Source organism: Candoia aspera, chromosome 4 (genome assembly GCF_035149785.1).
Source record: "Candoia aspera isolate rCanAsp1 chromosome 4, rCanAsp1.hap2, whole genome shotgun sequence".
Classification (NCBI taxonomy): domain Eukaryota; kingdom Metazoa; phylum Chordata; class Lepidosauria; order Squamata; family Boidae; genus Candoia; species Candoia aspera.
In genome coordinates this window covers 93,111,233-93,132,040 of record NC_086156.1, presented here as the reverse complement: position 1 = coordinate 93,132,040, position 20,808 = coordinate 93,111,233, and the positions used below count along the sequence as shown (strand labels likewise).

The following is a 20,808-nucleotide window of genomic DNA, read 5'->3' as shown; positions in this document are numbered from 1 at the left end:
TAGGATGTGCTGTGAAAGGCAAGAGTTAGATAAAAAAGGGAATACACACAGAGTATTCAGATATATTGACAACTTTATGGGCAGGAAAAGAATGAATAAGGCCATGGAAGACAGAGATGGCTCATTTGATCCAGATCTTTCCAGAACTATATGGTTTCCAAACTGTGCAGTTTTCTCCAGCACTTCCAGATATTTAATTCCCTAAAAATCTGTCCATTTCAAGGATATGGCATCTACATATGACGTTTTTGAAATCCTAAGATAAATATTTTCTTACACTCTAGCAATGGTTGCATAAACTGAAAGTTCTGTGTTCTGGAGTGATGGTCCTTTGAAATTAAAACAACAGGAAATTAGTAGAGTCATTACAGTCCAATTGTTACAGAAGAAAGGGATTGCATGTCTTCACAATTTCTAACTAGAAATAATCTAAAATACACATTTTTCATGAATTCCATCAGGTTCATGGTATTTTTCAAGTAAATTTGGGGCATATGTGGAGCCAGAGGAAAGATAAATGACTAACAGAATATTCTAAAAACAGAATATATTACATTATATAAATGAAGATTGTATTAGGCTTACTATGCTAAATATCCTTAGGCCAATTAATAATAGAATTAACTGTTATAATTACTCACCTCGGTTTGATGGAGTCCCACAAGGTTGCCATCTGAGAAAAAAAGTATGTATATGTGTATGTATGTCTACACACACACACATACACACACACACTCATTATTAGGATAAACCTTCCCCAAATGAACCATAACCAGTCACTAACACTCTGAAAGACTTTCTGGATCTCAAAGATGACAACGGTTTATGGTTATTGTCAGTCTGTCTTATAGTCCTATTCCTAATAAGAATCACAGAGGTGCTGGATAACCCTTTTCAAGTAGGTTCTGAGAAAGATGTTACTTTGGAAACCCCCTTTAAAAGGAGGGGTGAATTTTGCAAAGTGAACTTCCTATGCTACTTATATCAAAACCAACTTTTTTCAAGATAAATTTAGTACCTTCTTATACTAAGCTTCAAGGCCATTTCGGCCATCCAAGAACCCAAACATATTTCCTGTTCCTTTCTCTTTTCTTCCATTTAATTAGCAGTGAGCGGCGAGACTAAAGAGGAGCCATTTCTTCTTCCTCACCCTTACTACCCTCCATTATCCAGAAAAGAAAAACAAAATGAAAATGGTAACTATTGCAATTTTTTTTTTCAACGTTTCCACCAGTTAATGAAACTGCTGGGAAAATACAGTTCCCATGATTCAGTGTGTTCTATTGCCTTCACTGAAAATACAGTTCCCATGATTCAGTGTGTTCTATTGCCTTCATTGAATTAAATGGTTGAAAGATGCAGGTATAGGAAAATGCTTTCTTTCTTTATTTGTGTTAATGAAAGCCTGTTTTCCTGTATTCTTTACAATGTCATTTGTAAAGTTTCATTTAATGAATTAAATTAATGTAAACATGCTTAATTAAAAAAAATTGCTATGAACTGAAATGTGTTTAGTTAAGTTTATTAAAATATGTAATCATAGTCTAAACACAACTGAATTGTGTGCCATGTTTAAAGGCTCTTAAGAGGCATATACAGCCTATACATTAAGACAGACAGCCTGTATGTCAAGCAGTCTTGAAAGTGCAGTTAGCTGGCAGATCAATGAAAAAGCAAATGCTATATATAATACAAGCATGTAAAAATACCTCTGCAGTAATTTAGACCACTCTAATCTTTAGACCACTCTAATCTTAGCCTTCCTGTGTAGGCTGTACAGAACAATCTTGCAAAAACACTGTAGCTATGTGTTGCTCAAAGCTACACCGAATTGGCTGTGTGATTTAAGAACTACAGTGGGTAAAGTGGGAATAACCAACAAGTTCTATATATAATCCCATTTCATCAAAACCAAGTTTTGTGGTATTTGAAGAAATGCATGAAATGGAAGGTTTAATGAATTAGAAATAACCACAGAAAAATCTGTCTTCTACTGAAAATATTTAATGCATGTGTATTTAAGTTCATCATCATCATCATCATTTGTTTTTAAGTTCATCATCATCATCATCATCTATTAAATTCATAAGTGCTGAAGCTGCATGTTTGTTCTCATATAATACAGTCATATCACAGCTGCTGCTAAGAGGATTGCCTCAGCCTTTTAAAAAATCAAACGAGCCTCTTCTTGTATCTTTACCACCAGTAGAAAATGAAAAATAATTAAATCAATGACTGAAGCTTTCTGTGGAAATAAAGACCATTCCTTACTCATTTCTGCCAATCCATTAAAGGCAACACCACACATGTCAATTGAAGAACCAATAATTTTACATGGTATTTTAGGAGAGCCCATCCAAGAGCTCTGGGCAGCAAGGCAGACCCAGATATATTCCTTCATGCCCACCAGGGTTCCATCTGATTTTTAAAATTATTGTGATAAATAAAGAAGCAAATAAGGAAATAAAGAAATAAAGAAGCAAGAAAGCTGCCACAAGCAAAAAACTAGCTCCCAGGATTATGTGATTTAAAGGAGCACTTCTGAGACCCTCAAAGGGCCCACTGAGTGAATAGGGAACAGCCTGAAGTCTAGTTTCTGTTCTGGTTAGTAGGAGTTTTGTGAGGAACCTTACTCACCATGGTAGCCATTTTGTGAATGCGGTAACCACATGCTGTTTAAATACCAAAGATGCTTGCAGCTGTAAAATCTTACCTGTTTCCCTTATACCAGTGTTTCTCAACCTTGGGAACTTTAAGCTGTGTGGACTTCAACTCCCAAAATTCTCCAGCCAGCCACCCAAGGCTGAGGAACATTGCCTTAAACTAATGGGGGGTAGTGGGGAGGTTGGATGTCACTTCTACACCCACAGCTTCTGATACCTTCATGTTTCTAGATTAGCCCTTAAAGAAGAGAATCAATTACAGAGTTTATGATAAAATATTACCTATCATAAGAAGGAGTGGTCTGAGGATTTGATTCTTCCTCCTTTAACTGACATAACAGAGCTAAAACAAGAAGAGAAAAAGGAGCAGGAATCAGTTTTCTCTTGGGCATGGTAGGAGCCACAGTCAGTCATGTAGGTGGCCCGGGATTTTTTGCTTTTTCTGAGATGGGGAAAGTGTGCAGCCTGTTACTTTGTTTGCTTGTTTTCCTTTATCCATTTAATTAAGCAAGAAAAAACCCACTGTTAAGACTTCCTCTAAAAGTTTCATGTATTTCCCACCCAAAACGGCAGGAAGCTCTTCACCATTTTTCAGCAATTTGTGGAATAAATATTGTTGTTAAAGTTCTTAATATGATGCTGAATTATATTCTTAAAATATGGTATATGTCACCTCATGAAGAGATGATTTTTCAATTCAGTTTATGTAATTGTAACAAAAATTACTTTCCTAATTCCTAATATATTTAGATTTTCTTTTTCACTGTATTCTCTCTCTGTTTCTCTCTCTCTCTCACACACACACTTGTGCTGTGGGTTTGTATTTCACTAATGAATGAATAAATACATCATTTAATTCTTTAGGAGATTATTGAAAGAGCAGTATCCCATCCCCAGTCAATCTCTGAACATGAAGGACAACTTCATTTTTCACTCCCAGTTTTTCTCACATACTGAGATTATGGATCAGCACTGATAATTGGACCACAATTATAAGACCACAGAATAGATTTGGTAGCACACACCGCACTTTCCTCCAACCTCTTATCTCTCTTCCTTTTCTGCCACCATCACTCACCTTTCCTTACCAAGTGATAAGTCAAGGCAGCCAGAATCAGAATGACAAAGCTTAGAGCTCCCAATGTTATCCAACTTTTCTCACCTACAGAAAGGAAGATTAATCCCAATTAGATCAAAGAAGAAAAAGTATCACTCCTTGATTCTCACCACAGAGGTAGAATCAGCACTTTGTAATCCAGGCAGGCACTTCTCCATTAGTTTGTCTTTAAAATAGTCAAGCTATTTAGTTTGTTCTTTCTTTTACAGGTCTGACTCCCCCCCCCCTTTTATTAACTGAATACAGAAAACAAACACAAAGGAAAAAATACAAAAAGTTTTGGAAACAAAATAAAAAAGAAACATGTACAGTATATAAAACTATACATGTTAATACCTCTTCCTATTGTCTAGGCAAAATAGGATTCTCTGGTTCTTTATTCCATTCGACAGTTCTTATTTGTATCTCTAATTGAGACATCGCTAATAGAATTTCCAAGGCTGAAAACGCCACAGGAAAAAAACATCAAATGTCACTTCCTAGAAATAATGTACCATAAACTTTAAATCAATGTAAAAATGAACCTTACCCACCGTGGCAACCATTTTGTGAATACAGTAACCACACACTGTTTAAATACGAAATATCCCCTTGCAGCTGTAAAATCTTACCTAGGGTAATATACCTGAAATACATTACAGTTTGATTCCAGGGGAGTCCAACTAACTGGAGGTGTAATGAAGAGCCCAGGGAGGAGCGTTTCCGCTAAGGGGAGTCATCCAAAATGTGGTACTACAAATTTTCACGTGTGTCAATCATTCCCATAGGAAGACTCGTATTTGTATCAGTAGAAACTGTCTTTCCTTTGCAAAATTAGGACTATTCAGGGCTCTTAAGCAGCATATGAGAATTCTCAATATTAATGGAAACTCACACACACAAAAATATAATACTTTAAGTGCAGTTAGGGCACAATGGAGCCCTCTTGTTGAAAGATAGGTAAATATTCAGTGGAATCCATTATATTATTTAGGATAGAAGAATGAAATGCAAACATATACATAATCAATGCCTTCAGTGTTAAAGCCATCATCCAATGACTATTGTAACTCACCAATGAAACTTGCAATCCCATTGATCTCATCATGTTCACATGGTGGACAGGAATGGAAATTATCCTCTACTCAAAAAAAAAAAAAGAGTAAGATTACAAAGAGGCTAAGAATAGCACAGAAATGAAGATCTCCATAACATTACATCTGTGTTTAGGCTCCTGTGACATATTCTGAATGTGCAACTCTTCTAAAGAAATCTTTATGGAGGAATGGCTCTCCACAGCTGAAAAGCCCATGAAGGGACAAAGAAAACCTCAATTATGATCCCTTGGTTAAAGCCCCATTTATTTATTACAATTGCAGAAATAGGAATGGGTTCTACACTGCAAAGTACAGTAAAGAGTCTAGGAAAATAGCAGGTGTTCCTATCATATATTTCTATAGCGATTCAAAGGCTAGTCATGTTCTGAAAAATGTATAAAGTAAGGCCGGCAACACAGCGCATTCATCCCAATATCAGTATCTGAACTTCAGGGTCATGTAAGCAAAGCAGCACGGATACCTCCTATACATCGTCACTAACTCAGACATAGCACTGCTTTGTAAATAAGTTAAATAGGCAGTGGACACAGAAATGGGAGCACTGGAAAGATACTATCCGGTGTGTGGCCCTGTTGCCTACCGCTTTTTTAGTCATTGTCTTTCACATATGACTAAGTATCCAAAATCTCATAGCAACTGCAAACAATATTTCAGTAATTACTGCACTGTTTTAGGAAAGAAAGTCAATATTCTCAGAATCAGAAGAGAGTTCTGTGAGAAATTGTTGCCATGTTGTGTGTTCTAGGAGAAGATTTTAGCAAAGCAGTGATGCCATGCCCTTGATTTGGAGACTATTCCACTCTTTGTCGCCACCCAGTTTTTCGTCTGCTCACTCAAAAGTCAGACAGTATTCACTGAAACCATACGTCACATTAGACAGCTTTGGTACTTATTTCCCCTCCCTCAAAAACCAGTTTTACATTTTGTACATGCTTATGAATATTTTCAGTCTGTGCATTAACAGTTCTGGTATGGCTAAAGAGAGCTTGCTCTTAATACATAGGGTGAGATAAGCAGCACATCTCTTCAAATCCGTTTTGTTGTTAATCCTGATGCCTGTTGAAGGTAAAGGTAAAGGTTTCCCTTGACGTAAAGTCCAGTCGTGTCCGACTCTAGGGGGCGGTGCTCATCTCCGTTTCTAAGCCTTAGAGCCGGCGTTGTCATAGACACTTCCAGGTCATGTGGCCAGCATGACTCACGGAACGCCGTTACCTTCCCACCGAAGCGGTACCAATTAATCTACTCACATTTGCATGTTTTCGAACTGCTTGGTGTGCAGGAGCTGGGACTAGCAACAGGAGCTCACCCCGCCGCGCAGTTTCGAACCGCCGACCTTCCGATCGACAGCTCAGCGGTTTAACCCGCAGCGCCACCACGTCCCCTAGATGCCTGTTGAAATCAGTAGCAAAATCAGCAGCAAAGTTGCGATTATGGGTATATTTTGAAGGAAAGTTGGAATATTGCACGAAGAAGTGAACGTTCATTCCTACCTGGAGGGGCCGTCAGATTCCAGGACAAACTGAGGACAGACTTTTTCTGTTGGTTTAGTCCCTCCTTATGTTGGTACCCACAGGAATATTGTTCAGAAGAGGTTTGTGAAATATGGAACTTATACACAGCCATGCTGGATTTTGGTTTCTGGGCTGAAACAAGGGCTTTCTCTTTGCAGGAAAAAAATCTTGTTATGCTATTATTTGAAGGAAGCACACACAACAGTGAGACTGTGTCTCCAGGATGAACAGATCCTGCATTGTGAAACAGCTCAGGAGCTGGCAGTTCACCTAAACAAAGGAATAGGGCAGAAATGAAACTAGCACCAGACTAAATACTGATATACCATGAAGGATTACAAAGACTTCTGGGTAGAATGGACACATCTATCAATTTCAGTTTCTCTCATTTTCTCATTTTCCAATATGTAAGTTCAGGATTGGTTTATACCCACATTTTTTAAAAGAGTTTTTTAAGAAATATATTTACATTCATTTTGATACCACTCTGCACAGTTCAATAAACATACCTTCCCTTACATACAAGTGTTATCAACCATTTCATTTTTACCAACTATTTTCTATATTATTAATTTCTGTCAGGAATTTTTACATATCTACCTTTTATAGATTTTCCTCTATCATCCACCTCTCTCTCTCACACACACATGCACACATATTATTATCATCATCTTTTTATCTGTAATATTTTTGATAAACTTATGATGAATTGCATTGCCCAATCTAGAAACGTGTGAATTTTGAATAATTGGTTTTTGCTTTTAATGCCATTCTAAAATGCAAAATTAGATTCAGATTTCCCTCCCATTCCCATTCCTAGATCTGGCCATGGACCATTCTGCAGAGAATCTGTTGCTGGACTCCACGGAATCAGGTTTTTTGGTTATTTTTGTCTCATTCTTGGTTGATCTTTTTATCACCTCAGCTATTTATATCATTTTTCAGATATACATGTTTGATTGTATATTACTTTCAGTTATTTGTTTTAGGGAATGTACACAAAGTTCTGATGGCATGTGAGTTATTTGTTTTCTCTATTCATTTTGGGCCAGTCATTGTGATTGTTCACAGCTGAAGAGGCAGTTCCAGTCTTTAAAAGGCAGTGCTTGGGTCAGTCCAAGCATCAGGAATAACCCCTGGAGACTAAAGTGCAACCTTATGGTCAACAAAACATTACAGTCAACACCCCATTTCCTTTTTGACATAATAGACAGCTTACTATTTTGTGAACATGTTCCAAGATGGACATGGAATGCAATATATAAGGATTTTTTTTTCAGATCACCCACTGTCATTTTGCCCTTTATCTTGATAATGGCTCTCCTCACTGCATCCAAAAATATCACAACCTTATGTGGAGGCTAAAAAGGATCTCTGTGTCTTTTGTGACATTCCACCTAAATTCTTATCCTGCAGACATCTCAATGTCACATTGAGATCTTCTCTGTCTGTCTGTCTGTCTGTCTCTCTTCTTATCCTGCATTCCATCTCATCCTGTTGAAGGAGATCTGGAGATGCTGAAACCTTGCACATTTTCCTGACTTTCAAGTTGGCCTAGGAAACCTTTCATATTGATGGACAATCTTAGAGCAGAATATTTTACTTTGCTTTTTCCTGTAAAATCTAACTTTTTTCTAATGCAAAGTAATCCAAAGCAAACTTGGCTTGCTTTGAAGCTGCCCATTAAATATTAAACAGTATGAACTGGCAGCAAAATTACTGTATATTGTATGGACGATATAAACATCTTTCCCCTGGAAGTGAGGTTGGCCTCCTCTCTTGTGGACTTCAGGAAATGGCTGAAGACCTGGTTTTTTCACCATGCCTGGAGTTGGGAGAGGAACAGCCACTCTTGGGGCTGGTTGGTTCCCTAGTCCTGCCAGAACCGGTTCTGGTCCCCTTTGGGTGGAATTAGATCTGCCAGAGCTTGATATTATTCTGATTTTATTGTATTTTATACTGTTTTATTGTGAACTGCCCAGGGTCCCCCGAGTGGGGGAGATGGGTGGTAATAAGAATATGACAAATAAATAAATAAAAACAAGCTCAAATTATTTCTACAATCCAACACTTCATCCCTGAGTGACATATATTCCCTACCATTGTTGCTTATGCTTGTTTGTTTATTCATTTTTAACAGGAGTTCTAGATGACCCCAGTCTGGATATATGTTAAAGATTTATTTTCTTGTTATGTAATCCTAACACATGTCTTTGATTTCTCTGTATGATTAAATAGACCCAAACTCACCTGTAGAGCTGCAGAGTTCCAAATCTTGACTACTAAAACTTTCACTCAAACAACAGTGGGTTGCAAACACAATATCTGCATTGACAGCAATGGAAAAAACCCAATAAGTGTTTTGCAAAGGAAAAAAAAGTAAGAAGAATGAATGTTCCTAAGTCCCTTAACCTAATAAATAGCACCAAATCTACTTGCTTAAATGATTCATGTTGAACAGAAGTTGCTTCTACATTTGTAAGAAAAATAAAGGTATGGAGGAACAGTTTAAAACAATGCATTTCCAAAAGTTATTTATATAGCAGTGCTCTGCCTGGATCCATTATTACTTGGTGCAGTTCTTTCTTTGTGGTACAGAGTTTTCCCCCCAATTATGCATGCGTGCTTATGCTGGGCTGAGAAAGAGAAACATAATAGCAAAGCATCTACATTCCTAGGTGAAATACAAACATAAAACTTTTTCTAAAAATATCAAATTTTAAGGCAATGCTCATGTATGTTCAGTCACTGGAAGAAATGAAAGAATGTTTTCTCGACCTTGAAACCTCCCCCTCCCTTTCCATTATGATTTTAGGAAACTTACTGAGAAACCAGTGAAGGATCATCAGGATGATTTAGCTATACTGTCGGTCTTCAGACGGGGTGCATGAACTTTTTCTCTTCCACATTACTGTCCTTTTCCCTGCCTCACGGAAGAAGTAGAAATGAGAACATTTGTGACATGCTTGACTACGTTCCCTCCTCCAGGGTGTACACCCACGTGTGACTATATCTAAGAGATTATAATATACTCATTTATACATTTTCTAGACTGCACTTTATCTTGATGGTAAAATACTCGAGTTTTCTGAGTTATTATTGTTACGTATGTTAGGTATGTCTAAGTTAATATGCAGCAAGATTTTAAAAGCTCCTCTTAACCCAATCATCATCCTATTAGTGTGCTGTATTTCAAAAAGGAGCAATATACTCTAGTACTGGGAATTCATAAATATAGGATGTGGTTCAATTTCCCCACTATCCATTTAAATTACTGGAGCAAGTTAAAAAAAAATTCAATTTCCAAAGCTTCAGAAGCTATCCCTGATTCATCAAGAAATGATATGATGACAGCGAGTAGGTGACAGAGAGGGGAGCTCAGCATGGCCCCTAGCAGCTTGCTGGGTGGTGTGGAAACATAAAGAAGGCAGCATGGCACTCAACACAGCCATACGTTTACCTTTGTCTATCATGATAACGTCTTCATTCTTCATGGTTCAGTGTTCAGGACAGAAGGGACTAAAGCTTTTACAATGTTATCTACTGTATGCCTTAGCAGAAGCACCAAGAAATATCAGTACTTTTGGAATATATCATTTTCACTGTTTTAATAAGGAATTTAGGTATTTTTGAACACCCTCTTCTTTAAAGTGGTGACTTATAAGACACAGAAGCATTCCAGGAAAATGTAGCTACAAAGCTAACTATACATAATATGCTAAAATATTTTTGAATGTATTAATAGAAACCTCAGAGGAAGGAAAGGTCAGAGTAGCATATGCCCCAAAATAACTCTTAGGCTGAACGAAGAGTGTGCTGGTGTCAGTAGTTTTATCTTTTGGCATAACCAAGAGTTTAGTTTCTTCTCTTTGGAGGTTTATGCATGAATGTCACTATATCGCAGATGCTTCCTTGTTGGGATGCAAGCATCATCGTGTTAGCTTTCCAGGAGATCTAGCATAGGATAGTGGGAGAATCCTTAGGGTAAAATTGGGGTTTGGTTTCACTTGTGGCACATGGGCCAAAATAATTCCAAACTGACCAACTGCTTATCCTTAGTGAATTAGCTATATATGGCACAAATTCACCTAAGGCTGGTAATCTACATCACACCTTTTCTGCCTTCCTAAAAAGTGTTCTGTGAAACCCTGTTTATCAAGCCACAATGAATGACGATGTCAATATCTGTGCAGCTGTTTTGTACTGACCAATATTCATGGAAGACTGCAACTTGGAATGGAAGAGGAGTAAGTGGTAAGGGAATAAATTAATGGATGAGATGGAAGAAGTGTCTGAAACAAGAAAGAGGAAGGATGTAATAGATTTGAATGAAGGAGGTCTAATGTTGTAAGGTGGAATTGATAAATATGTGCAGGAAGTAAAAGCATCGGCATAATTATGAATAAAAGTGCTAAATAAACCAGAAAGTATGATTTGCTGTCAAGTTCCCTGGGATATCAGGAGTGGGAATCTACCCAATTGCAGTTGGAGAAAAGGCTCCTTTTATGGGAATGTCAGTTTTATCTTCTTTCTGATCTCTGATGGTAGGCAGGGCCATGTCTTTTCCATGTTCATAACAAGAGATGTTTCCAGTCCAAACTCTTTCCTTCTGCCATGGGAGGGGCAGTCTGTTTCTCTTTTGGTGGTCAGCCAAATCTTCCCCTAAAGTGCTGCTCAGAATGTAGGACCAGCATATAGGTTTTAATTTAGGAGTTGGGGCGCTTAAAATGGAAAAGCTGGAAGAAGCAGGGAACATGGATGTCATCTGCTGTTTCCCAAGATTTCTGATTCTGGGTAGCTCTTCCAATAAATCATATATGATTGAGTACTAAAGGAATGGTGGAAGAATAGATGTATTGGTGGAAGCTGTGGGTGAAAAGGTGACAGAACTGAAGTTTGCAATTATAGGAAATGGCCCACTAAACATGGCAGCCAACTTTTCAGATGGTCATGTAGAAAGGAGCAGATTTATTGAAAGCCATATGCCACCTCCAACAGCAATGAGAGATCCTTTCTGGTGAGGACAGATTACTTGTAGGAGGGCATAGCACTTGTGAAGACTTCAGGCTAGGGGCAGGTGGTATTGATTGATTGATTGATTCATTCATTCATTCATTTAGGCACATCACAACTCTAAATCACCTCTGGGTGCCTCAGAATTTAGAACAAGCATACAAAATATGGTACATAGTATAAACAAAAACAACTTCATTTTAATAAAAGAGTTGCATCTTCCTCAGTCTATAGATTAAAGCCCCATCCATTTCTTTTCTTTTACTTAAGAAATACATGCCCAATACAAATGTGATGATGAAAAAATGACAAAATGGAGCACCACTAAGGTAAAGGTAAAGGTTTCCCTTGACGTAAAGTCCAGTCGTGTCCGACTCTAGGGGGCGGTGCTCATCTCCGTTTCAAAGCCTTGGAGCTGGCGTTGTCATAGACACGTCCGGGTCATGTGGCCAGCACGACTCACGGAACGCCGTTACCTTCCCGCCGAAGCGGTACCAAATAATCTACTCACATTTGCATGTTTTCGAACTGCTTGGTGTGCAGGAGCTGGGACGAGCAACGGGCGCTCACCCCGCCACGTGGTTTCGAACCGCCGACCTTCCGATCGACAGCTCAGCGGTTTAACCCGCAGCGCCACCGCGTCCCTTGGAGCACCACTAGTGTAAGGGTAAATCCAACCAAACACAGGTAAGAGTCCTTATTAGGACTTACTTTGGGGTGATAAGAGCAGTAAAGTGAATGTAGTTCTCTGCTCTTACTGCATATGCAGATAGCCAGCCACCGGCCTGTTTAGGGTGACCAGGTCCCTTCTGGGCAAGTAGGGACCAGGATACCCTTTGCAGGGCTGCTGTCAGGAATACTCTTGGCATTTGTTGGATAAAGTTATTCAACTTTACTCAAAGTTGGATGACAGCTGAGCAAGTCCTTTGAAGTGGCTGGGGCACATCTGAACTCAATGATTTGGGAAGAGCTTTTTTTAAAATATATATAATTTTTATTGAACCTTTAAAACAAGACGATAAAAACTAACACAAACTAATATAAAGTAAGGTAAAATGAAAAAGAAATCAAAGAAAAAGAAAAAGAAAAAAAGCAAGAAAAGAAAAGAAGTTGAAGAAAAACAGAAAAAACAGAAAAAAAAAAGATATAAAGAAGTGGCTTCCAATATTCTTCACAGCAGTTATAAGTACAAATATATATTTAACCTCTCCTTCTAAAGTTACTGTAATGATTGCCTAGTCTAAAATATTCTCAGACTCACAAGCAAGAGCTTGAATAAAATCTGGTTTATTAAAGAATAGTACACAAGTACAAAGAAAGCTGACAATGGGAAAAGCGCGCCAAATACAAACTTAAAAAGCCCTCGGTACAAATGAGATCCCTCCCCCCGTAGAACCTTCCCAGGCTTGCAATCCAGGGTGTGCCAACGGCTCCTGCTGGTGCGGTGGAAAAGTCCTTGAGCAGCACACATAACCCAAACACATTCCATTAAAATAAACATAGATAAAAAGCTGGGCAGAAGGTTCCCAGCAGCTCCCTCCCAACAGCAAGCGTGTTAGCATCATGGCATGTGAAACGTTACTATGTACAGCACACATAGAAACAGTGAACATGACATACCGCCCCCCCCCCAAAAGAAACCTAGGCAGAAACCTTGAAAGGGTAAGCTAAGTGAAAACGGCGTAGTAAATCAGGAGCATTAACGTGACGAGCAAGCACCCACTCATGGTGAGGAAAGCGTTTCCAGCAGATCAAGTACTGGAGGGAGCCACTAAGCTTGCGAGAATCAATGACCTCCTTGACTTCAAAGTGTTGCTGCCCATCAATCATGATCGGAGTAGGAGGGGGAGGTTGGGGATGCCAGTGGGAAGATTGATGGACAGGCTTGAGCAAGCTGCAATGAAAAACAGGGTGCAAACGTTTCAAATTGTGAGGCAAATCCAACTTAACAGTAACAGGATTAACAATACCAACAATAGGGAAAGGACCAATGAACTTGGGAGCAAGTTTTTTTGAGGGTTGTGGGGACTTTATGAATTTTGTAGAAAGGTAGACCAGATCCCCAATCCTGAAATCGTGCTGCAGAGAATGGTGTTTATCAGCTTGGAACTTGTAAGCAGCCTGGGCATCAGCTAAGGCTTGCTTAATCACCAGCCATGAATCAGCAAGCTGAACAGCCCAGTCAGAGGCAGAACATGATTGGGGAGGGGCTTGTGGCAGCTCAGGGATGGGAACAAAGTCATGGCCAGAAACCACCCGAAAAGGGTCTGTCCAGTGCTTTGATGGACAGCATTGTTGTAAGCCACCTCAGCAAAGGGCAACAAGTCCACCCAATTGTCCTGATGGTAATTAATGTATGCTCTAAGGAATTGTTCAAGGGTAGAGTTCAAAACCTCTGTAGATCCATCAGTCTGGGGATGCGAAGATGTGGACAACGCCTGCTTGGTGCCAATCAATTTTAAAAATGATTTCCAGAACTGGGAAGTGAACTGTGTCCCACGGTCAGTCACCACATGGGAGGGTCAACCGTGGAGACAGTAGATGTGGACGAGAAACAGGCGGGCCAATTGTGGGGATGACGGGATGGAAGCAGACGGAATGAAATGGGCTTGTTTGGAGAAAAAATCTTTTACAACCCAGATGACAGTTTTCTTCTGACTGGGTGGTAGGTCCACAATAAAATCCATAGAAATTTCCTCCCAGGGGCAGAATGGGCTGGCTACAGGCTGCAGAAGCCCCTGTGGTTTTCCCCCTTTTCACTTTGAGATGGCACAAATGGGACAGGAGGCAACATAATCTTTGACATCCTGCTTTAAAGTTGGCCACCAAAATTGACACCTAACCAAATGCACGGTCTTGACGAAAACAAAGTGTCCAGCAAGTTTGTCATCATGGGAATGCTGCAAAACCTCAGCCCTCAAAGCTTCAGGCACATAAAGGCGGTGCTCCACCCATGCCAGATCATTTTCAAAAGCAACATTGTCTTTATTAGCTAGCAACCAAGTGTCAGATTTCAGTGCCTGGAGAAAGTCTTTCTGTAATTGACAAGGAAGTTGCATTTTTCAATTCCCAGATGGGGCTGGGGGCGGGGTTGCCTGCGCACGGGTCTGGCTCCGGGTGACGGCAACCAAGCCTAGTTGTGGTTCAGTGAGGATGGTCCCCACTATGTCTGACATGTGTTCAGCGTCCTGAGGCAGATGTGACAAAGCATCGGCCAGGAAGTTTTTCTTACCCGGAATAAACTTTAATTGGAAGTTAAAGTGGCTGAAAAATTGAGCCCAGTGAATCTGTTTAGGACTGAGATGCCAGGGTGTGTGGAGGGCTTCCAGATTCCTGTGATCTGTCCAAACCTCGAAAGGGCATTTAGCACCTTCTAAGAGGTGACACCAGGCTTCCAAAGCAGCTTTTACAGTAAAAACCTCTTTCTCCCAAATGTGCCACTGGCATTCAGTTTCAGAAAATTTTCTTGACAGATACGCCCAGGATTTTAGGTGACTGTCAGAGTCTCTTTGTAGTAATATAGCCCCAGTTGAAAAGTCAGAAGCATCGACTTGGACAACAAAGTGGCATTCAGGATCAGGGTGCTGTAAAACAGGCTCAGCAGTGAAGAGGGTTTTTAACTTCTCAAATGCTATCTGGCATTCAGGTGTCCAATTCAGCACTGCGCCAGGATTTTTCACCTTGCTTGTCTCTCTCAAACCCTTAGTGTGTAGCAAGTCAGTAAGGGGTAGAGCAATCTCAGCAAACCCCTGGATAAAGTGGTGATAATAGTTACTAAATCCTAGAAAACTTTGTAGTTGCCGCTGGGTGCAAGGGCGTTCCCAACTTAAAATCACCTGAATTTGTTCAGGGTCCATCTCAATGCCCTTGTCAGATACCCTATAGCCTAGATAGTCAAGACGTGCTTTGTGAAATTCACATTTAGAAAGTTTTGCATAGAGTTTAGCAACTCTAAGCTTGCTTAACACCTGTTTGAGTAGGCGTTCGTGCTCCTCCTCGGTTTCAGTGTAAATGATAACATTGTCTAAGTAAACCAGGACCCCTTTAAACAAATGATCATGTAACAGTTCATTAATCAATTGCATGTATACCCTGGGCACCCCGGCTAACCCAAAAGGGAGGACCTTGTACTGAAATGACCCCAATGAGCAATTAAAAGCAGTTTTCCACTCGTCCCCAGGTCGTATGCGGATGCGAAAATAAGCTTTGCAAAGGTCGAGTTTGGAGAAAATCTTACCCATTGACAAATGGGCTAACATGTCTTTCATTAGAGGTAGGGGATATTTGGTGTATATCGAGATGGAATTTAACCCCCCATAGTCCATACAAAGCCTAACCGTGCCATCCTTCTTTTCCTGGAAAAGGACCAGGGCCCCAACTGGGGAATTTGCAGGTTCAATAAACCCCCTTGACAGATTTTTGTCAATAAAGGCCCACAATGCCTCTAGCTCCTTCTGGGTCATGGGATAGATTTTCAGCTTGGGTAATTGAGCGTTGGGAACCAACTCTATTGCACAGTCAGTCTTTTGGTGGGGGGGCAGCTGGTCCGCTTCCACTTCCCCCAAGACATCTGCAAAGTCTCGGTATAGGTCGGGTAAGCCTTCTAAGTGCGGTAAGCTGGGGTGTGGCATGGCGATCACAGCTCTTCCCACCCCCACACGTAAAGGTCTCCCCTCTGTAGGAACCTGGTAGAACCCATCCTTAAAAGTAATAGTCCAGTGCTCCCAATTTATATATGGGCTGCTCAAAGTCAACCAGGGAATTCCTAGAATTATCATGGGATTACCCACAGGTGCCACGATAAATTTTAAAGCCTCCTTGTGGCTGCCCATTTGCACCACTACATTTCCAGTGAAATGAGTTGCCGGACCCCCACCCACTGTTGACCTGTCTAGCTGGGTGAAGACCAAAGGCTGCTGGAGAGGGAAGCTAGGCAAGTCCAACACAGCCACCAGATCAGGGTGGATGAGACACCTGGAACACCCAGAGTCAACGAGAGCCCAGACTTCCGTAGTCCTAGTGCGGGAGCCCAGCTTCACTTTCACTGCTAGAGTGGGGCAATCAGCACTCACCATAGCATCTTCGCACCCATCCTCCTCCACCTGCCCGCAGACACTTTTCAAGGCAGGTGGCCAGCGTTTCCTGCCTGCTCCATGGAGGCAAGATCAGCCTCTCCTGAAAAGTAAATCTCTTCTTCGCTGCCAGTAGCCCCCATGGCAACTGTCATCCATCGCAATGCGGGGGGGGGGGGCAATTTGGCCGGCGCTTTAGTCGCTCAATCCCCAGCCCTGGGCTTGGGGCAGTCTGCGGCTCGATGTCCGACCTTTCCACGTCAGATACACTGGCCTCGTGCGTAGCGTCGCTGGTTCTCCTCATCCCACGTTCGGTAGCCTGATGGGGTGGAAGTTGCCCCTGTTCGGGGTCCTCGCATCGCGGATGGTGGTCTCTCGTGCCTTCTGGCTTGCAGGTAGGTGCGCTGGGCATGCTCCACCTTCCTGGTCAGACAGATCCAGTCGTGCAACGACTCTGGGTCATATCTGCCTAGCGCCCATTTCAGAACGTCTCGATTGAGCCCTTCTTTAAACCTTTCTGATAAGGTTGACTGAGACCAATCAGGGACCTTGCCTGCCAAGGCTTTAAATTCCAGGGCATAGTCAGCTACCAACCTGGGGCCCTGGATGAGATCCTTTAGTGCTTCCTTAGCCCTTGCCCTGGCCAGAGGATCCTCAAAATGCAGCTTTAATGCCAATAAGAAGTCTTGAAAGGACTTGAGCTCAGGGGCGTCAGCCTCTGTCAGTTGGACATATCAGTCCGCTGCTCTGCCTTTTAGCTTAGTCCCACTGCCATTAGTTTTTTCCGAAGGGAAGCATGGCCCAAATTGCTCCATGTAGCTCTTCGCATTGGTTAGAAAAAAGGATAGCTTGGTGGGATCTCCATCAAATTTGACAGAAAAGTCCTTCACCGCCCCTCCTGCTGGAGTGGAACCAGCAGCAGGTCACATGGTAGGACCCCAGGTCATGGTAGTGCTCCCTCTTCAGGGCGGAGGTCCCTCCCGGAGTCCTCTGCGGCCCTGCTCCGCCAGCGGTTCAGGGGGGAGGATGGGTGATTGTTGCATGAAGCTAGGACTTTCATCGTATCTCGCCTGGCTGCCCATTGCCAAAGACAGGTTTTTTAGCAGATGTTCCACCGATTCCATTTTTGCCTCCAGTACTCTCAGCCTCTCAGGGGTTTGAGATTCCTCCCTCTGTCGCATGCCAGGCTGCCTCTACATTGCTACTGTGGTAGATTCCACCTCTGGGGTCAGTGGGAAACAGTGCCTCCAAGATGCCTGGGACATCCCTGGGTGGGGCTCTCCCATCATATCTCAGGTGATCAGCTCTGCGGGTGACCCACTTGGTGCCAGTTGCTCTGGTTCTCCCCCATCACTTGATCCCCCCAGCTCCAGGCTGGAACTCAACTCCTTTGGATAATATGAAATTTCGGGGAGGGGGGGCTCGGCTCTCTACTCCGGATTGTTGACTCGGGTAATGGGCTAGTCAACTCCTCAAGCCCCCCAGATGGTAGGTTTGACTCTGCCATCGCTAACTGCTTCCCTTACAAGAACTGGTCTTGGTAGGAGCTAGCAGTGTATTTTGGAGATTCTCAGCTTTATGCAATGATTGCCTAGTCTAAAATATTCTCAGACTCACAAGCAAGAGCTTGAATAAAATCTGGTTTATTAAAGAACAGTACGCAAGTACAAAGAAAGCTGAGAATGGGAAAAGCGTGCCAAATACAAACTTAAAAAGCCCTCGGTACAAATGAGATCCCTCCCCCCATAGAACCTTCCCAGGCTCACAATCCCGGGTGCGCCAACGGCTCCTGCTGGTGTGGTGGAAAAGTCCTTGAGCAGCGCACATAACCCAAATACATTCCATTAAAATAAACATAGATACAAAGCTGGGCAGAAGGTTCCCAGCAGCTCCCTCCCAACAGCAAGCGTGTTAGCATCATGGCATGTGAAACGTTATGATGTACAGTGCACATTGAAACAGTGAACATGACAGTTACACCATATTACTCTTCTTTCTATAGCTATCCTATCTAATCATCAAAACCATAAAGCACGTTTATTTTTTTTCATTTTTATGCAAAAAGTCCATAAGAGGCTTCCCGTCATCAATAAATGTAGACAATGTCTTTCCTCTAAGCAAAGAAGTCAATTTATCCATTTCAGCAAAATCTGTCAACTTCACCAAGTGATCTAGGAAGAGTTTGAGTATGTATGACAACACTGCCATACATCAGAAAGATCTCAGAAACTACCAACAGACTGTTACAACCACATGGCACCACTGTAGCAGACAAACCAACCAAAGCCCTCCAGAATATCTAAGCAAACCAAAAGACCCAGTGGCCCAAGAAGAAAAAACAGGAGTCATCTACAACATATGGTGTAAGGACTGGAACAGCCACTATGTAGGAGACCCAGGCAGAAGACTAGCTGAGTTCATCCATGAACACCAACTAGCAGTCAGAAGACACGATGAAAACTCCTTAATCTCGCAACACATGGACAGACTCAACCATACTTTCAGCTGGGAACCTGTGAGCATACTAGACTAGGCCAAATCCAAAAATGCTAGGGAATTCCTGGAAGCCTGGCACTTAAACAAGTCAGCCATCAACAGACACAGAGGTATACAACATTTACATACCATTCCAAAGAGACAATAGAAAAGCTAAAAAGGAAACAAAAAGACCAGAACACTTCCTCATCAGCAATCAACACCCAGATATGCAAAGATTAACACTAGGATTAACCACAGATGAACAATCAAGCAATCAAGAAACTATTAATTCAGTCAATCAACCAAGCAGCAAACAACAGCCTGATCAAGGAACTACCAAGGAGAGAACAACACTGCCGCCAATACCAGCAGGGCAAGCCACTGTATGTAAACAGAGAGCAAACCCCACTTCCTTCTCACACTGAAGATGTTACCTAGTTGGGCAATGAAACGTCTGCAAGAAAACAACCAGGCTCAGGGAGCACCAAGGACTCCGCAATTCTGGATGAGTAATCTAGAATTATCTACAAATATTTAGAGTTAACCCAACTATAGTTACCTTATTATAAGTACATGAAGAACAATTTTAGCAATAATGAGAATTAATAAGCATTTAGAAATTTTATTTATTTTATGCTGAGAATATATTAATTGAGATATATTTAAATATGCAGAAAAATTACAACTTCATCCATTCTTATTATGTAAATATCACACCGTTAATATTCTAATATTGGCAATTAAATCAGTTCTATGCATTTCCTCCAATTACGTCTTAACATAGATTAAGTTTTTTTCCCCATAGTGACTACAAAGATTATCTGAGCTATACATCTGAATAGCTTTCAGTTATTGCCACTAGCTAAAGAAGAAAGATTAATTTCAAGTTTATAAATTGAATTGTAGAATTGATTTAAATGTAAGAAAGTGATGAATTTATTCTATAAAAAGTGCTAAGTATATTATTTTAGTGTATTTTATTAAGAGTTAAAATCTAAATGTAAAAGCTTACAGGGAAAATGTATGCCCTATTGTGTTTGCTGTCGAGTTTGATCATTGGTTCCAGTATATGATTCTGTAAAATGTATAATAAGAAGCTTATCCAAATTAAAATCTGCCCTAATTATTTTTGGCTTCTTTCATTTATTCCACTATCCCCAATGGCAGGATTCTCAACATCTGATCATCGAACTCTGTTTTTAAATGGTTTGTTGCAAAAACAGGATAAAATGTCTCAGAACCAACATTAAGAAACGTAAACAATTTATGTTTCCTCTGAGAATCATAAAAAGAAATCTCTCTGCTTTCTATATTCAGGGATATCCCTATTATTATAGATTTGGGGGACATGTTCATTTGGGTACAGGGGTCTGTCCAAGTCAAGTACTTTTTCCCACCATCACACCCTATGAGCCAGTAGCTAGGAGCAGATTCAGACGCAACACCTAAATGCCATGTATTTTTCTGGGAGTTTCCCAGTAATATTTGCCTTCAGAAATCCTTGTTTTGCCAAGATAAATGGACAGAAATCAAATCTCTTCATTCTTAGAAACTTCAGAGAAAAATCCAGTGTCCCTTCACACTCTTCTCATCTTCAGATATTTCTAGTCTTGCACGAGCTGTTTTGGGGTCCAAAGTAAGATCAGCTGCAAACAAATGTATATGATAGCATAGCTTCAGAAAGAGTTCAGAAAATTATTTTCAGGATGCAGCTGCTTATAGAGTTGCAGACAGGTACTATGTTTGTGCTCCTCTGCACTCTAAAGCAGCTTTTCTGAATAATTATCAATGGGCTACACTTCCCTAACAGAAAGTATAAACATCTGAGAATCAAACTACATATTATCTTGATACTGG

The 20,808-nt window shown here is 40.9% G+C and overlaps 2 long non-coding RNA genes across 2 annotated transcripts; both read right to left on the bottom strand.

The window, feature by feature from the left end:
• Positions 1-55: 55 nt before the first annotated feature.
• LOC134495514 (uncharacterized) lies at positions 56-4,029 on the bottom strand. The gene is made up of 4 exons (XR_010067818.1): positions 3,742-4,029; positions 2,946-3,006; positions 642-673; positions 56-329 (listed from the first exon to the last, which is right to left on the bottom strand). It is a non-coding gene; the product is annotated as an uncharacterized LOC134495514 (long non-coding RNA).
• Positions 4,030-6,373: 2,344 nt separating this feature from the next.
• Positions 6,374-9,327, bottom strand: LOC134497368 (uncharacterized). Its single transcript, XR_010067907.1, has 3 exons — positions 9,213-9,327; positions 8,639-8,713; positions 6,374-6,658 (listed from the first exon to the last, which is right to left on the bottom strand). It is a non-coding gene; the product is annotated as an uncharacterized LOC134497368 (long non-coding RNA).
• Positions 9,328-20,808: the final 11,481 nt, after the last annotated feature.